This window comes from Prinia subflava, chromosome 8, assembly GCF_021018805.1.
Source record: "Prinia subflava isolate CZ2003 ecotype Zambia chromosome 8, Cam_Psub_1.2, whole genome shotgun sequence".
NCBI classification, from domain to species: domain Eukaryota; kingdom Metazoa; phylum Chordata; class Aves; order Passeriformes; family Cisticolidae; genus Prinia; species Prinia subflava.
Window position 1 is genome coordinate 32,211,384 of NC_086254.1, and position 14,281 is coordinate 32,225,664.

General features: G+C 42.5%; 1 long non-coding RNA gene across 1 annotated transcript in view; it reads right to left on the reverse strand.

The window, feature by feature from the left end:
• Window positions 1–14,281, reverse strand: part of LOC134554192 (uncharacterized) — a 256,600-nt gene that overhangs the window by 101,412 nt on the left and 140,907 nt on the right. Inside the window, exon 3 of the long non-coding RNA XR_010081204.1 lies at window positions 5,772–5,944. This is a non-coding gene — a long non-coding RNA (uncharacterized LOC134554192). The remainder of the gene's footprint in view (window positions 1–5,771; window positions 5,945–14,281) is intronic.

The following is a 14,281-nucleotide window of genomic DNA, read 5'->3' on the forward strand; positions in this document are numbered from 1 at the left end:
GAGATTTTAGTATTTCATGCTGAAATGGGGTCTGTACAGGACATTGCTGAATAGACAGATAAAACAGTCAAATTTTAAGGTGTAGAAGCCAGTATGACTGCTTGAATCATCTCCCAATCTCCTGTTCAGCTTCTCATCCACTGTATTTACACAGACATATGCGATTTTGTTGCCAGCTGGTGATTTGGCAATAAAATGTAATCTGAGCCTAATGTGCCTAGAAGATTTGTTTGGAAAAAAATAAACCCAAGATAAAAAAAACCAAACTAAGTAGTACTTGTTTATAGAAACATTACGGTACCTTTGATCCTTTCTTCTGTTCTGCTTCAATATGCTTGAGTAAAAAGAAAATACGCTGTAAATTTCAGAGAGCAGCATGGGGGCTCCTATGTTTGTGTTGCAAAGACAGACCGAAGCCTTTAATCAAGACAAACTCCTGTAGGGCAAATTTCCCAACGTGGCATTAGTGTGGTGGTGTTGCTAGGTGGATCCCCAGCCAAGCACTCTGCAGCCCTTGGAGCGGGGCTGACCCACTTCTGTGGCAGGGCAGAACCACTCGGGGATGAGAGAGGGCAGGGAGGAATAAGGACATGAGCTAATAAACACATAAATACGTGGAATAATAATGCAGGACTCTTGAGGCTGAAGACACTGAACTAGAAGTAGCAAAGCAAAAAAGAAAAAAAAAATTCTATATTATAGAAATACAGTATCCATCAGAAGAACGTTTCCCATAGTCTGAATAAAAACACTGAATCTCTTGACCTTTTCCATACATCCATGTGTCAGACAATTATGTACACACTGCTCTTAAAATGTGATCTTCTGTGTATCTCACATCAAAGCCTAACTGCACATGGACAGATTCTCATGGAATATGAACATGCAATAAGTGCAGGGGGAGGAACATGTCTTGTAGAAATCGCAGGTTTAACACCTAAATATACTGGGTACTTTTGTATATGAATTTTTTTGTAAAAATTATATATACTTAAAAATTAGATGTGCAAATGTACCTTCAAGTACATTTCACCTTCCTACACCAACTTCCTAATCTAGACTTTTTCATTGGTTTACTGTTTCCAGAAATAAACCAAGGCCTTTCAAATGACTGTCTGAAGGGCATAAGGTCTATAGTACTATGCTGTGCTACAAACTGAGGTACACTGAGGATTGCAATACAGCCTTCGAATAAAAAAACAAAAAAAAAACAAAAAAAACAAAAAAAACCCAAAACAAAACAAAAAAAAAAAAAAAAAAACCAAAAACCCCAAAAAAACCAAAAACCAAAAAAACACCCCAAAAAACCAACCAAACAAAAAACAAAAAACAAACAAACAAAACAAAACAAACCCAACAAAACAAAACCAAAAACCACAAGAGCATTTGCTTCAAAACCCCTGATTTCAAGAAGAAGAATATATTCCTTTCTGACCAAAATCTTATCCCTTTTCTCAGAGCAGCTGTGAATACACCCAATAGACTTGAATTCTCCATGATCAGATAAATAGCTACAGTTCAGATCTCCTAGCAAAGACAAATCACAAAAAAACTTTAAAATGACCAAGAGAAAACATAATTTGCCTCTGCAAGGATCCTGTGCATCAGTGATAAAAGTAAATTAATTTTTAAATAGAAGTTAAAAATCATTATCCAAGCCTTGAACTGTGGAAAGCGAGCAGCTGTGCTGTACCCCAGCACCGCTGTGCCCAGGAGCCCTGGAGGGACACGAGGGGAATGGGCACTCTTGAGGCTGCTGCAGTAGCACAGGGATTGGTTTAGATTCCTCCTCACATCAGTGTGTTGGAGATGGTGTCAAGAAATTCTGCAGAAACACCTGAGGGATCTGTGTGGGTAATTCTGAAGTCACCATCACCATTCCACGTTTCTGCCAAGTCAAGCCTTTGAGTGCAGATGCTCCACGGGCATGTGAATTGATTTATGTCCTCTCAGTTAAGGGACCACAGTGCAGGAGAGGCTGGTTGCCATCAGTTCAGAGGCAACAGCAGCCCTGGCCTTCTCCAGCTTTGTAGAGACAAGTGAGGGCCACATGCAGCTCCCCACAGCCATCCAAAGAGAGCAGGAGCTGAAAGGTAACTCCCCCATCCACATGGAGTTCAATGCCTGCTGAGAACTTCCCTCAGCCAAATGTCCAGGCTCCCTGTGCTGCAGTGATTTGTGCAGCCTTCTCTATCTTTGAAACACGAGTAAGTTATTGTTGGCATACAAAGCAGCTGGCAAAGTGTCATCCCATGATTCAGCACATCAAGAAGACAGATAATGAATCATTGTGCAAAAAGGTTGTGCAACAGGGACTGAACAGGCCATATAAAAGCCCTGTTACATTGGAATGGAAATGGCTTTTTCATGGAAGATACTCATCTGCCAAAAAAACCGTGTAAATAATGGTTTATGAGCAAAAGACCCAGAGGCAGATAGAGGCACCAGGGCCTACTGTGACACAGACTCATGAGGAGATACTTTGGTTTGCCAGGATAATTTGCTTACAGTTGTAACATCTGGTACAGAAGGTTTTGAAAGAGATTCATGAATTGGAAAGAGGAGAAAAGATGTCCTGCCTCTGATTTAAACTGCACTGTGAATTGGAGATAATCCATTGGAGTCAGTAGAGATAACCTGGCACAAAACCATCCTCAGTGCAAGCAGAACCTGAGCCAGAGAGTGTCAATGTGCAGAGTTGTACTGTCTTTCTTTATCCAGCCCATGGGGAAGTTGGCAATCCATTGGGTTGTCTCTGCTGTTTGCATGTACAAATGTCATTTCACCCTCATGGCACTGTCCCACTCCCATTAACTCCTTCCTGAGTGCTCTGACAGGGTCACACACTGGCACACAGAGGATGCCAGCACTGCCCGTGCCTTCTGTCAGGTGCTGCCTCTCCTTCCCCCTTTGGGAATGGTTCTCCAGCCTGATAACTGGTTCTGTTGGTCTCCAGCAGAACAACAACCTCACACCTTTCTTCCCAGCCTTTCCTCCCTGTTGGCAAAAATCGAGTGTCACTCCTAGATGAAAGGCTCCAAAAGACTTTTTTCTTTTAAGACTTAAAAAAACATCCAGCCTTTAAAAACCCAGCTCAGTGGGGTCTTTTTGTTGAAAGAGCTGATAGCCTTAGAAAAGAAGCTTCTTATCTCAGGATTTTTTCAACTTACCTTAGATTCATGGACTACTACTAAGAAACCTGGCAAACGTCTAAGAAAAGCAAGTTCACACATCCCATGTGGTTGCTCCTTTGAGTAGCATTTCTGCAGGGGGGCGGTGCTGCCTATGGGTAAAAATTTGGAAGAATTGAAAGGGTTTTCTTTGTAATTTCTGCTTGTGAACTGATGCTGTACAGCCACCAGCAGGATGCTCTGTCCTCATCTTGAGGATGAGCCCTTCCCTCACTGGCAGCTGTGCCAGACCCGGACTGGGACCAGCAAAACTTTTTGCTGAGAAACCACTGTGCTGTCTCAGACTGACCCTGGCCAGCCAAAGAGAAAAAGCTCTTCAAATCATTAACAGCATCCCTCTGCATTCTTCAGGCTCCCACTCCCCATCCTCTCCTTCTTCCAATTTAGACAATTGGTTTCAGTGCCCTGTTTAGCTGCTCTTTTCCCTGCCTGTGCTCCTGCTTTGCTGTTGCTTCCTCCCTCCTTTCTTGCCCAAAAACCTGTTTTGTCACCACTCTTTATACTCTATTTTCCTTTTATATCTGTTGACAGCCTCAGATGTAATTAATTCTGTTAATAAAGATGGGAGACACGGGCATCAAGGGAGATAATAATAGAAATAACATAAATAGATCAAACTTTCACCCTACACACTTCAGATTATGGGAACCTAAAAGCAAGGCAGTAGTTAAGGGCCTCAGCCACTTGTATTGGCAAACTCCTCTTTCATAAGCATGCAATTTAGATTTAATAATATGCTTAATGAATGGTAATTAAAAACAAATTGCAATTAAAACACTATTTAATGAGGTTTAACAGTGATGTGATAGATATGTATCTATCACCAAGTTCAACTTCAATAAATATTTTCTTAATAACAAACTGGCATTTAATTAGTATGGGAAAAATGTTGCTGCTAAATCTAAATTAAATTAAAATATACTTAGGGCACTTACCCACTTAATAGTATGTGTTAATGAAAAAATATTTAAAGGGCTTTTTCTTCCTTTTTTTTTTTTTTTTTTGAGGGTAATAGTTACAAGAATTAAATCAAAGGAATTTAACAGATTGCAGCATGTGAAGGCATGATCCAGCCCTACACACAAACCCTTCATTGATTGAAGTTTCCTAATGCACAATAACTACACTAGGACATGTAAATGAACAAACACTCTGGCTACAATTTGAGTAAGAGTTAACAAATGTGACATTTTACAAAGTCACACTCAAAATTCCCACAGCACCTTCCCACTAACCTTTTCACGTCATTTTGTGATCCCATTATCATAAATATCTGAGCACCTGCCAAAAAAAATTAAATAGAAATAAATGTTTTCTTTTTTCCTGCAGATATAAAGTTTAAATATTTCATAGATCATTATTTGTTTAGTGGGAGAGGGCAGGAGAAGAAGTTTAGTACTTTGAGCTTAGCATATGTCAACTATTTTGTTTGAAACTGGGGTTTGTGAAATCTTTATTTCTCATAAAAGGTATTTAAGTAGCTTAAACCCTGATCCTATCTGTCTCCTGTGCTCCCAAGACTCCTTATAGTGGCTGATACTTTAATTGCTCCAGCACTCATTATGACTTGGACTAAATTCAAGTAGAACTTTTTACAGGGAAAAAAAGAGCTTTTAGGAGAACACAACATTTTTTTGAAGAAAACATGGACCCTTAATACATTCAGTATTTTTGATCAACTGATTAGAACCAGGAATGACTGTGGAAACACAAAATATAATCAGCAGAAGTATTTTATGACTCTTTTTTTTAACCTATTCTTTACTGAGTATTTCAGGAGAGAAACTGGGGAAAACACCAAACCAAAATGTTTTGCCCACAGATACGACCAGGGCTCCTTCTGTGTCTTCACAGATCCACCACAAGGGGTCTGGCTCATGAGAAGGCCACAACAGCAGAGTTAAAATATAAATGCAAACGGTTCCCTAAGGCAAAAAAAAAAGACTTTTCAATCTTGCACTTTGCAGGTATTTTGTACACAATGACACTGCTTTAAAGCAGCAGATGGGGCATGTACAGGTGTGTTTCCTATCACCACTGCCACGGTGATGTACCTATTTGCAGACAGAAACAGGCACGCTATTAAACCTGATTTAAGTAAAAGAAGGAAAATTCATTGGGACAATATTTGCCATAAGTTCACTACAACTTCCTTTTCTTCTTTCCAAGTGGAAAGGACTTACAGGAACTAGATATTAGAGATAGAGTTTTAGCCCTTAGCTCTGTTCCTCTTGAAGACAACATCAAGAACAGGAGATGATAATCATAAACCTGGTCTCTCTGGACAGATTCCCACCTCATCCCACCAGCAGCTGCTTGGCTCAAGCCTCTTCTTTTTCCTTACATATCACAAACAGACTAGAATGAGGAGCACCAGTTTTAAATTTCAGTTATTTTCTGTTGGACTGAGAGTGTCAATCTTGGTTTCAAGTGACTGGTCCAATGCTGCACAGTATTATTTTAAAAAGCAAAAGAACCAGCCAAAAAAAATAAGGAACAGATAAGCAATGTGAGAATTAGTTACTAAATATAGGATATAATCATATGCCACACATAAACAGAGAGAAATAATGTACATACCCAGCCAACCCGTGATTGGTCCTGAATGCTTGGAAATATTAGTGCAGAATGTGAAGGATGTTTTCCTGGCATGTTCCAGCTTCAGATATGATGCAGATACCACTTAGCATTAAACAGTGCTCCTGTGATTCCAGTTTTCAAGGACTGGACAATTCCCTGCTAAATGTGACATCCTGTATGAAACAAATGACTTGATTAAGGACTTATTAACACTGAAACAGGACTGACTTCATGAATGATGACAGGACCTACGGTACATGTCACACTGCATCAGAGCTGAAGGCAAAGACACTGTCCTTCCTTCAGAAAAATGCAACTATTTAGTTAGGGAAATGCCCATTCCCAGCAGCAGACACAGAGGGAGCCTAGTTCCAGCAGGCAGGACAAATTCACCTCCAGTTCCCAGTGCAGCGAATCCTCGTGCACAGTGGTGGCTGTTGCACACATTGCCCCACTCCTGCTTGGATACAACAAAAGGTATTTAAATGGAATAAAAATCAGGGCACCTTACAAAATTATTGGTTCACAGAATCAAGGAATAGTTAGGGATGGAAGGAACCTCTGGAAATCAGCTCCAGGATAGACAGGGCTGGCTAATCTGTAGCAGGTTACACAGGAATGTGTCCAGGTGGGTTAAACTTGTGCTTGGAAGAAGAAAATCTTCCTCCACTTTCTCCAATTAAACTCCTTTCTCAGAAGGCAGAAAGACTCAACAGGGACATCAGAACAATGATTTATGCTATGGACCATTCCATAATAATGGAGATGGCTCACCCATCTCCACACAGTTCTGGCAGCCAAGAGTCCTGCTACAACTGAACCCAGAGCTCAGTGTCACCTGTCCCCAGACATTCCATGACTCCTCCCTGTCAGACAAACTGAGGGACTGCCCTCTGAAAAGTCTGAGAGAAATCCATGAGGTTTGGGCTATGTTGCAGAAATTATGATGACTCAGACAAAACTGGAAGTCAGTCAGACTTGTCTTCCTAATCACTTGAAGGGTTTTAAACATTTCACTTGAGGCACCAGGAAAGAAAAAGAGGATGGGGAGAACAGTCAGAAGCTCTGAGGGCTCATCTTTTGGGGTTGGCAGGACTGTGACAGACACACTGGTCACTGTCAGCCAGGAGAGCTGCTGCTCATCCCAGGGGAGAGCCAGCTACCACTGCTGATGCCACCAAATATCTTAAACAGTCTGGAGCTACCCCTCCTCCCTCGAGTATTTCCCACCAAAAATGGCAGTGAGATGCTGATAAAGATGGTGCTTTAACACCCTCAGCTCGTGGCCAGCAGTCTGGCATCTCTGGTGATGCTCAGCTCAGGCTGAGACAAACAGGACGCCCATGCCAAGATGCTTTGCAGTCAGTGGCCTGTTGCCAGGGTGTCATTTTTCACAGAAGGGACACAATACCAGGCAATCTGGCTGAGAATGAATAAAAATGTCATCTGTGCTAGCTCCACTTCAAGGGCTCGTGCAGTATTGTTCTCCTCATGTGCAATAAAATTCCAATTGATCCAGGAGACAGATCAAAAGATGCTTCTCTGGGACCTATTGGTCAGTCTTCCTTTCTTGACAAGGAACTCGCATCAAACCATTACATTTTATAGCAGTGATTAAAAAGGGTTCATTTTTTTTCATGAGCTGGGGCTGCTTTATTTTTTGCCTACTGGAAATTTGTTTCTTCTTTCACCCAGCAAAAAAGCACAAGACTGAGACAATGAGACAGCATGGAAAAGAAATATGCTTAGCAGAAATAGCAAACCACCAGATCTGCACATTGCTGGGGATACAAAAGGAAAGATGACTGAGAAAAGGCTGCAAAGCCAAAAAAGCACTGACAAGATTTATCTGCCATCTGCGGAAAAGAAAGGAGCAAACAGAAATAAACACACGCGTGAGAAGGCAAAAGGAATGAACAGGGGTTTATTATCATGGGGGACCTTTCAGTGACTGAACTTGAAAGACCCTGCTGAAACAAACATGGATTTTGAAAGAGTTTATGCAATTTCTGTCCTCAGTGGCTTTACATGCACAGTGAGACAGCCTCAGCTGGGGGCCTGTGGCAGTAAAACCATGCAAGGGGTACTGAGGAGCACAAAGATCGTGGCTAATTTTGATGTTTTGCTAGAGAGAGGTCCCCATGTTTTTCTGGCCCTTTGCACATCATCTACACGTGCTGGAAGGACAAAGTTGGGAGAGTCAGTTGTGAGAGGTAAAGAGGATCCTCTTGTTTTTATCTGGTTAGCCTGAATTCACCACTTCTTGAGAGTTGTCCAGCCTCCTCATCTCCTAAAGACAGCCATGGATATTGGAGGTATTGAGTAACACACAGAAAATCCCTGACAAATGGGCTGTGCCAGCTGGTACTAATGGGAAACAGTAGCAGGGAGCTGGGAAAAGGGTAAAGCTCCCTTTGCCATCCCAGTGCATTCCTGCCAACAGCTCCTGATATGATCTGATTCTAAACACACTCACTCCTCAAGACTAGATTTTCATGCTTGGAGAGAGATGAGGAACAGCTGACAAGTCTCTGTGAGCCATCATAATGAAGAAACTGTAAAATAACACATAGAGCAAAACAGGAGCTGGCAGCAGAGGAGAGCATGCACTCCTCACCCGTTCCTGAGCAGGGAACAGAAGTGATGGATGTTTAAAATAAGGAACTTCTCTCATTTTCCCGTAGGGAGTTCTTCATCCTCCCTAGTGAGCTGAATATGAGCAATAAAAAATTGTGTATCAAAAAATAAACTAAAAAAATTAATCATTTCAGAGAATCCTGAAGAACACCTTTGTGTTTCCAAATCTGAAGAATGCCCCAAAGTGTCTGTGCTCCACAAACCAACCCTGAACATGATTTGCTAACCCCTGACTTCAAAAAAATCAGTACAGATTGTCCCACCTGCCACAACCCATTGGGTTCTCCCAATCCATGTGAATGGAGCTGCAGGGAAGATATCCCAACCATAACTGTGTTCAGTAGCAGCTTGCTCTGTGGCCTGAAGATTTACCTGGCTGCAGCTTGGGAGAGGAACAGCTCGAGAGCAGAGCTGGATTCACCCAAGGTGCACAAGCTGTACATGTGATACATCACTTAAACTGGGGCTGCAGAAAGAAGTTACCATAAAGTTTCCATTCCAAAGCACTAAAATCTTACACTTGCTTATTAAATTTCAGCTGGGGCCCCAGGCAGCTGAACAGAACACCAGTCTAGCTACTGCATTTTGCTTTACTTACTGCTACTGACATGCAGCCCTAACTCACAGTGAGACATCACAAAGCTCAGCACTCTAATCTTGGCTAACCATCCCTTCCACCTCTGGCTGTTGGGGTAAAGCTGACAGCACATTTTAAGTTGGTTTTTACTTTCTTTTTTTTTTTTAACCTTCCTTTTCTTTTAAGAGCGTTATGGGAGCATGGAACAAAAGAAGAATGGCATATCCTCTGTTTAAGAGCCCCTGATTCAAAGACCAGTTGAGACAATGGCAGGATTCTCATTTTGTATTTTGTAGGCGTTTCGGAAGAACCCAAGGAGTGCAGTTGGAAAGGCAGCACTCTCAGGGGCCTGCTGGGGATCTCTGCTCCCTCCTGCTTCCTTGTGCTCTCAGAAGGCTGCAAACACAGAGGGGTGGAAGGACTAAGCCTGGAGAAATCCCCCAGCAGCCTGAAGCTCAGACTGGCAGCATCTCTGAGTTGTGCAGGCAAGGAGCTGGGTGCTGTTCAGGGCTCTGCTCCTACATGAGTGCTGCAAAGTGGGGTCTGAGCTGATAGAACCTGTTGCAGTTGTGGTTCCTGCTCTTTGGCTCTCATTTTAATGGCAAAGATTTTGAAACCCTGACCCGTTCTCATGTGGTATCTCTATAATGCTCAGCACAGCAAGGAAGGATAAATTTTCTGTAAAGTTCTATAGAAATCTGATTCCCCATAAGCTAGGCTTCAGGGGCTCAAGGAATTGCCAAACACTAAGTGCTCAAAACCTGTCAGGTCTCAGAAAGACTTGAAATTGGTTTGAAAATCCTGAAAAATCATTAGGAAATACAGAAGATATTTTTATGTGTTTTTCGATTTTGGAGCCTAGGCCATAATAACCACGTTGTGTTTGAAGCTTTCCTCCACCACACCACAAAGAATAGAAACATGTGGATTTGTACCTCTCTAGGGAAGCAATGCACTGGGGTATATTTTTGGTATAATAAAAGCAAGAATTCAAAGAAATAGCACAACTGCAACTGCTCAGGCTTTAGGAGAACCCCCTGCATTTCTGGAAAGGTTCACAGGAAGATTCAGAGCAGTGCCATCAGGCTTGGTACCCCCAGATCCTCCTCCAGGGCCAAGTCTCCACTCAAAGCTCTGGATCTCCTTCCCTCAGGCAGCACAAAAGGGCTCAAGCAGTGAGAGACCAACAGCTTTGTAAAATGTGTAGTGAAAAATCAGGGCAGTAGCACCGCTCAGCTGTTGTGGCAACCCCCTGAATTATGCTGGATAATTAATATATCAGCAATTCTTCAGTCTTTGCTAACCCCAAAGGTTTATTCCACGGTCAAACCCAGAAAGAGCCCAACTGAAATAAACAACAGGAGCAGCACATGCTGGAGTTAAGCAGCAACAGAGCAAAGAGCCTGTGCTCAGCCCTGCTGCAGGGATGGGCACACGCTTGGAAAGTTAAGGTAGGGTTAAATATTTTACTGGACTGAGAGCAGCTGAATTCTGTAGTTAGTTTATTGTTATCATTACTACCATCATCATTACTACTGAGCAGGGAACAGCCCATCTTAAAGCTGGCTAATCTTTTTCAAAGAAATCTTTTCCAAAGTAATCTTTTCAAACACTTTACCCAGAATATAGTGGCATTTACACTTCTCAAGCCAATGATTCAAAAGAGTAAGATCAGTGGCTATCCAAAGCTGAGCAGGTCTAATAACTCCCCTGGTTTTGATAATCTACAGCACCTTAAAAACACCAAATGATGGAGCAGAATTTGCAAAAAGTGAACACTGGCAGGAATATTTGGATACACAGAGCAGAAGAAGGAGGGGAGTTTAGGCATTCCAATCTTGTTTGTTTTCAAACACAATGTTCCTGCTGTAAAGAGAGGGTTAAGAGCAGATGTTGACATTCAAAACCAATTTTTCTTATTTGAAATACTAATAGTGAATCATATTACAACAGTTGAGAGGGTAGTGCTCCTCTGGAGAGATTTATCCTCTACTTGTTTAAAACCGACGGGCATTTCAGATGTTCAGGAACTGTGACTGTAACACATCTGTATTTTTATTTAATTACCTTTTTCCTAAATGAGGTTACAGCATGGCATGTGGTGTCTTTCAAACCAGACACCTGTAGTCAGAATTAGAAACTTCACAACTACCTCCCCTCAAGTTCCCAGGGGCTGGGGAGGTGGTGGGGAATTGTTCAGCTCAGACATGGGGAAAGCTGGCAACCTCATCAGCAGCCTTATCAAGGCCTCTGCAGATCTGAATGGCTTTCCTGTCTGCATATTTTTATATGTATGTATATGTATTTATTTATTCATTTTATTTTAAGGCTAGTTCCAACAGGAAAAAGGTAATAGAACAGTGAGAATTTCCTGTGACAGTATAAACCGAAAAAAAAAAAAAAAAAAAAAAAAAAAAAAAAAAAAAAAAAAAAAAAAAGAAAAGGCAGCCCATTAAATAAAATAAACGTAGACAAAGCTTTATGTGAAAATGAAATAAGGCTGAGGTGGCCCAGGTGCAACGTGGGTCAGCTGTCCTTCCTAGGGCTCGGGGCTGGAAGAATGCCCAGCTTTTGTGAAAGGTCCCAAAGCCACGGGGAAGGCTCAAGATGTTGCCTGGCCTTGGGCTACGCACTTGGCTGCTGCAGAGGCAGCGACCTTTGTTCCCCTCTCAGGGCTGGATTATTAAGATTTTTTTATTTTTGGTTTTCACCAGAGTTCTCCCTTCTCACAGGAGGAAGAACTGCTCGGCAGTCTGGGTTTGCAGCCTGACATTTTGGCATCTGATTTTTTTATTTTTTTTCACTGGCAAAACCATTTTTTGCTCTGGTTTCACGTGGCTGGCAGCTTCAGGAGATTCTGAGCTGGAGTGCAGTTGCAGGGGATGCTGCAAAGCCCCACCAGTGTGCGTTTGTTCCTGTCCAAGGCACTGGGCACTCCATGTACAATGTCAGGCTTCTCCAAGGAACACCCCACCAAGAAAAAAGGAATGGAATCAGGTGTCAATCAGTGACATTCCCCTTTCTCTTCTCACAGACAAACTCCAACTCAACTTCTCAAAGTCCCCAGCAATGATTTTTGAACAGAATAGACAGAAGACCCAGAAGTAGAATTGCATACTGCTGATCCTGCCACTTATAATCTCTCTTTTTAAGCCTTCCCCTTCATTTCAGTGGTTGATGGAACAATGAAAAGGGCCTGTGAAAGAGGTGTGGACTAGGGGTGGGAATTCTCTCCACCACGTGTTTTCTCAAAAAAGTAAAACCCACTAACTTCCTCCAGGACCAATGCTTATCATTTGTTTGTTGCAGGGGCAACAACAAGCATAGTGCTATTAATACTTCATTAATTATTATTATAATTTATATATATAGTCTAATTAATATATACTAGTCTATTATATATTACTATATGTAATTATATATTAATTATTGTAATTATTAATAATATTGATTATCATTAATACCAAATTAATGCTTTTTAAATTATTATTATTTCATATTCCCACAGCTCCTGTGGATTCCCTTCACGGGGCAGTAACCTCCAGTGTCAGGCACCATGCAAAGCCAGCACAAACTGATGAACCAGGGCCATCACCTCTGCTCACACACCATCAGAGCTCATCACACCAACAGCCCCACTGCTCTGAAGGGTTTACAGCCAGCTAAGAGAAGGAGGTTTTGAGGAGAAATTGGGTTAATGCAGCTGCCTGAACAGCACAGGGAAACATGTGAGGGTGATTTCAGACTTTTTTTAACAGCTGGGGACCACAGAGAGGCACAGTGGGTTGATCAGAGGCCAAAACTGGCATCTTAACCACAAAGCAAAAACACTGTATTGGGTGGAAAAAGATCCATTTTTGGAGGGGGGGAAACCAAATAGATTATGTTTGATATGACCAAGAGCAGACACTTGCAATAGAGATGCAGTGAGAGGGGTGACAGGCAGGAGAGGCAAGGGATTTTTTTGGAACATAAAGAACGTGTGTGAACAGGGTGAGATTGGATTTGCCAGGGCCAGAATTAGCAGTGTTGTGCCAGTGATTGAGGAGCACAGTAATGACAGCCTGGACAAGCCTGTGAGCCAGGAGAGGGGACAGAAATAGCAATATTTTAGAGAGGCTACATAGAAAAAAATGGCCAGAGTTTGACACTGGCCAGAGTTTGACACTGCCCAGGTATGAACCTAGAGACAGGAGTCAAAGATACCATCCAGGGTTAAATGACAAGTAGGATCATGATATGAGCCATGTTGCTGGAGAGATCTAGGGGGAAAAGTCTTGTTTGAGGCATGTTGAGGGTTAGCTGATAGCTGGTCTTCTTCAAGGGACATTGCGGGGGGACAGGAACTCCAGAGAAGTGGGACTCACATGGTGTAAGCAGGTGGTCTCAGTGGCATCAGCACGGGGGCAGAGACTGAGTTTGGGTTTGCACAGAAAATTACCAAAAGATATGGAGTGGGAAATTAAGGGACAATGACTCAAGGTGAATCCTTTAAACCCTAAAGAGACTTTTGAACCTGTTCTGAACCGTGTTCTTCTTACATAGAGCTAAACTGCTCCCTCCTGGGACAGCCCATCTCTAGTGCTTGGAAAAGTACTTCCAAGAAAGTAGCTGTGTTCTCCCCAGCCTCCACACCCTCCCTTTTCAGATGAAATTAAGCAATGGAAAACAGGACAACTTTTCCAGCAAACACGATTTTACAGCACAAGCCTCATCACTCATCCTTCTGCAGTTATTATAATAAGAGTATTTTTGTTGTTTTAAAAGGGGAAAACAAACAAGGAATCCATTCTGCAATACATGCCCCTCTCCCTCACCCACAGAAACACTCTTAAAACACAAGGTTTGGAGCTTGTGGCTTGAGAACTCCCTTTCATGTCAGTACCCACACTGAAGCCTTGGCAGGGCAAAGCACCTGAACCAGCGCCCGCTCTCTGCTGTCACCCCAAACTTCCTCCTCTGCCCTCTTCCTAAACATTGCCTCACCCTCGAAAAGTCCCCCGTGGAGAAACGAGCCCAAATTCAACTTTGGCTTTGCATAAATGAAAAAGCAGAGTGTTTGTGTGATCCCTGAGCCACCATCAATCAGCTCTTTCTGAGGCTGCACTGACGTACCAGGAGTGATCCTGAGGTCGCTGCTGGGGGAGGATGCTGCAGGTGCCAAAACAGCCCTGGTGTGGTACCTGCAATTACCAACTACCTGGTGCTCCAACTCCTGCAACGTTTTGGCAACAGAGCCTGTGTCCAGCTCCACTTCAAAGCTGCCTCTGTGCTTCCAGAATCACGGTTAAGTGCT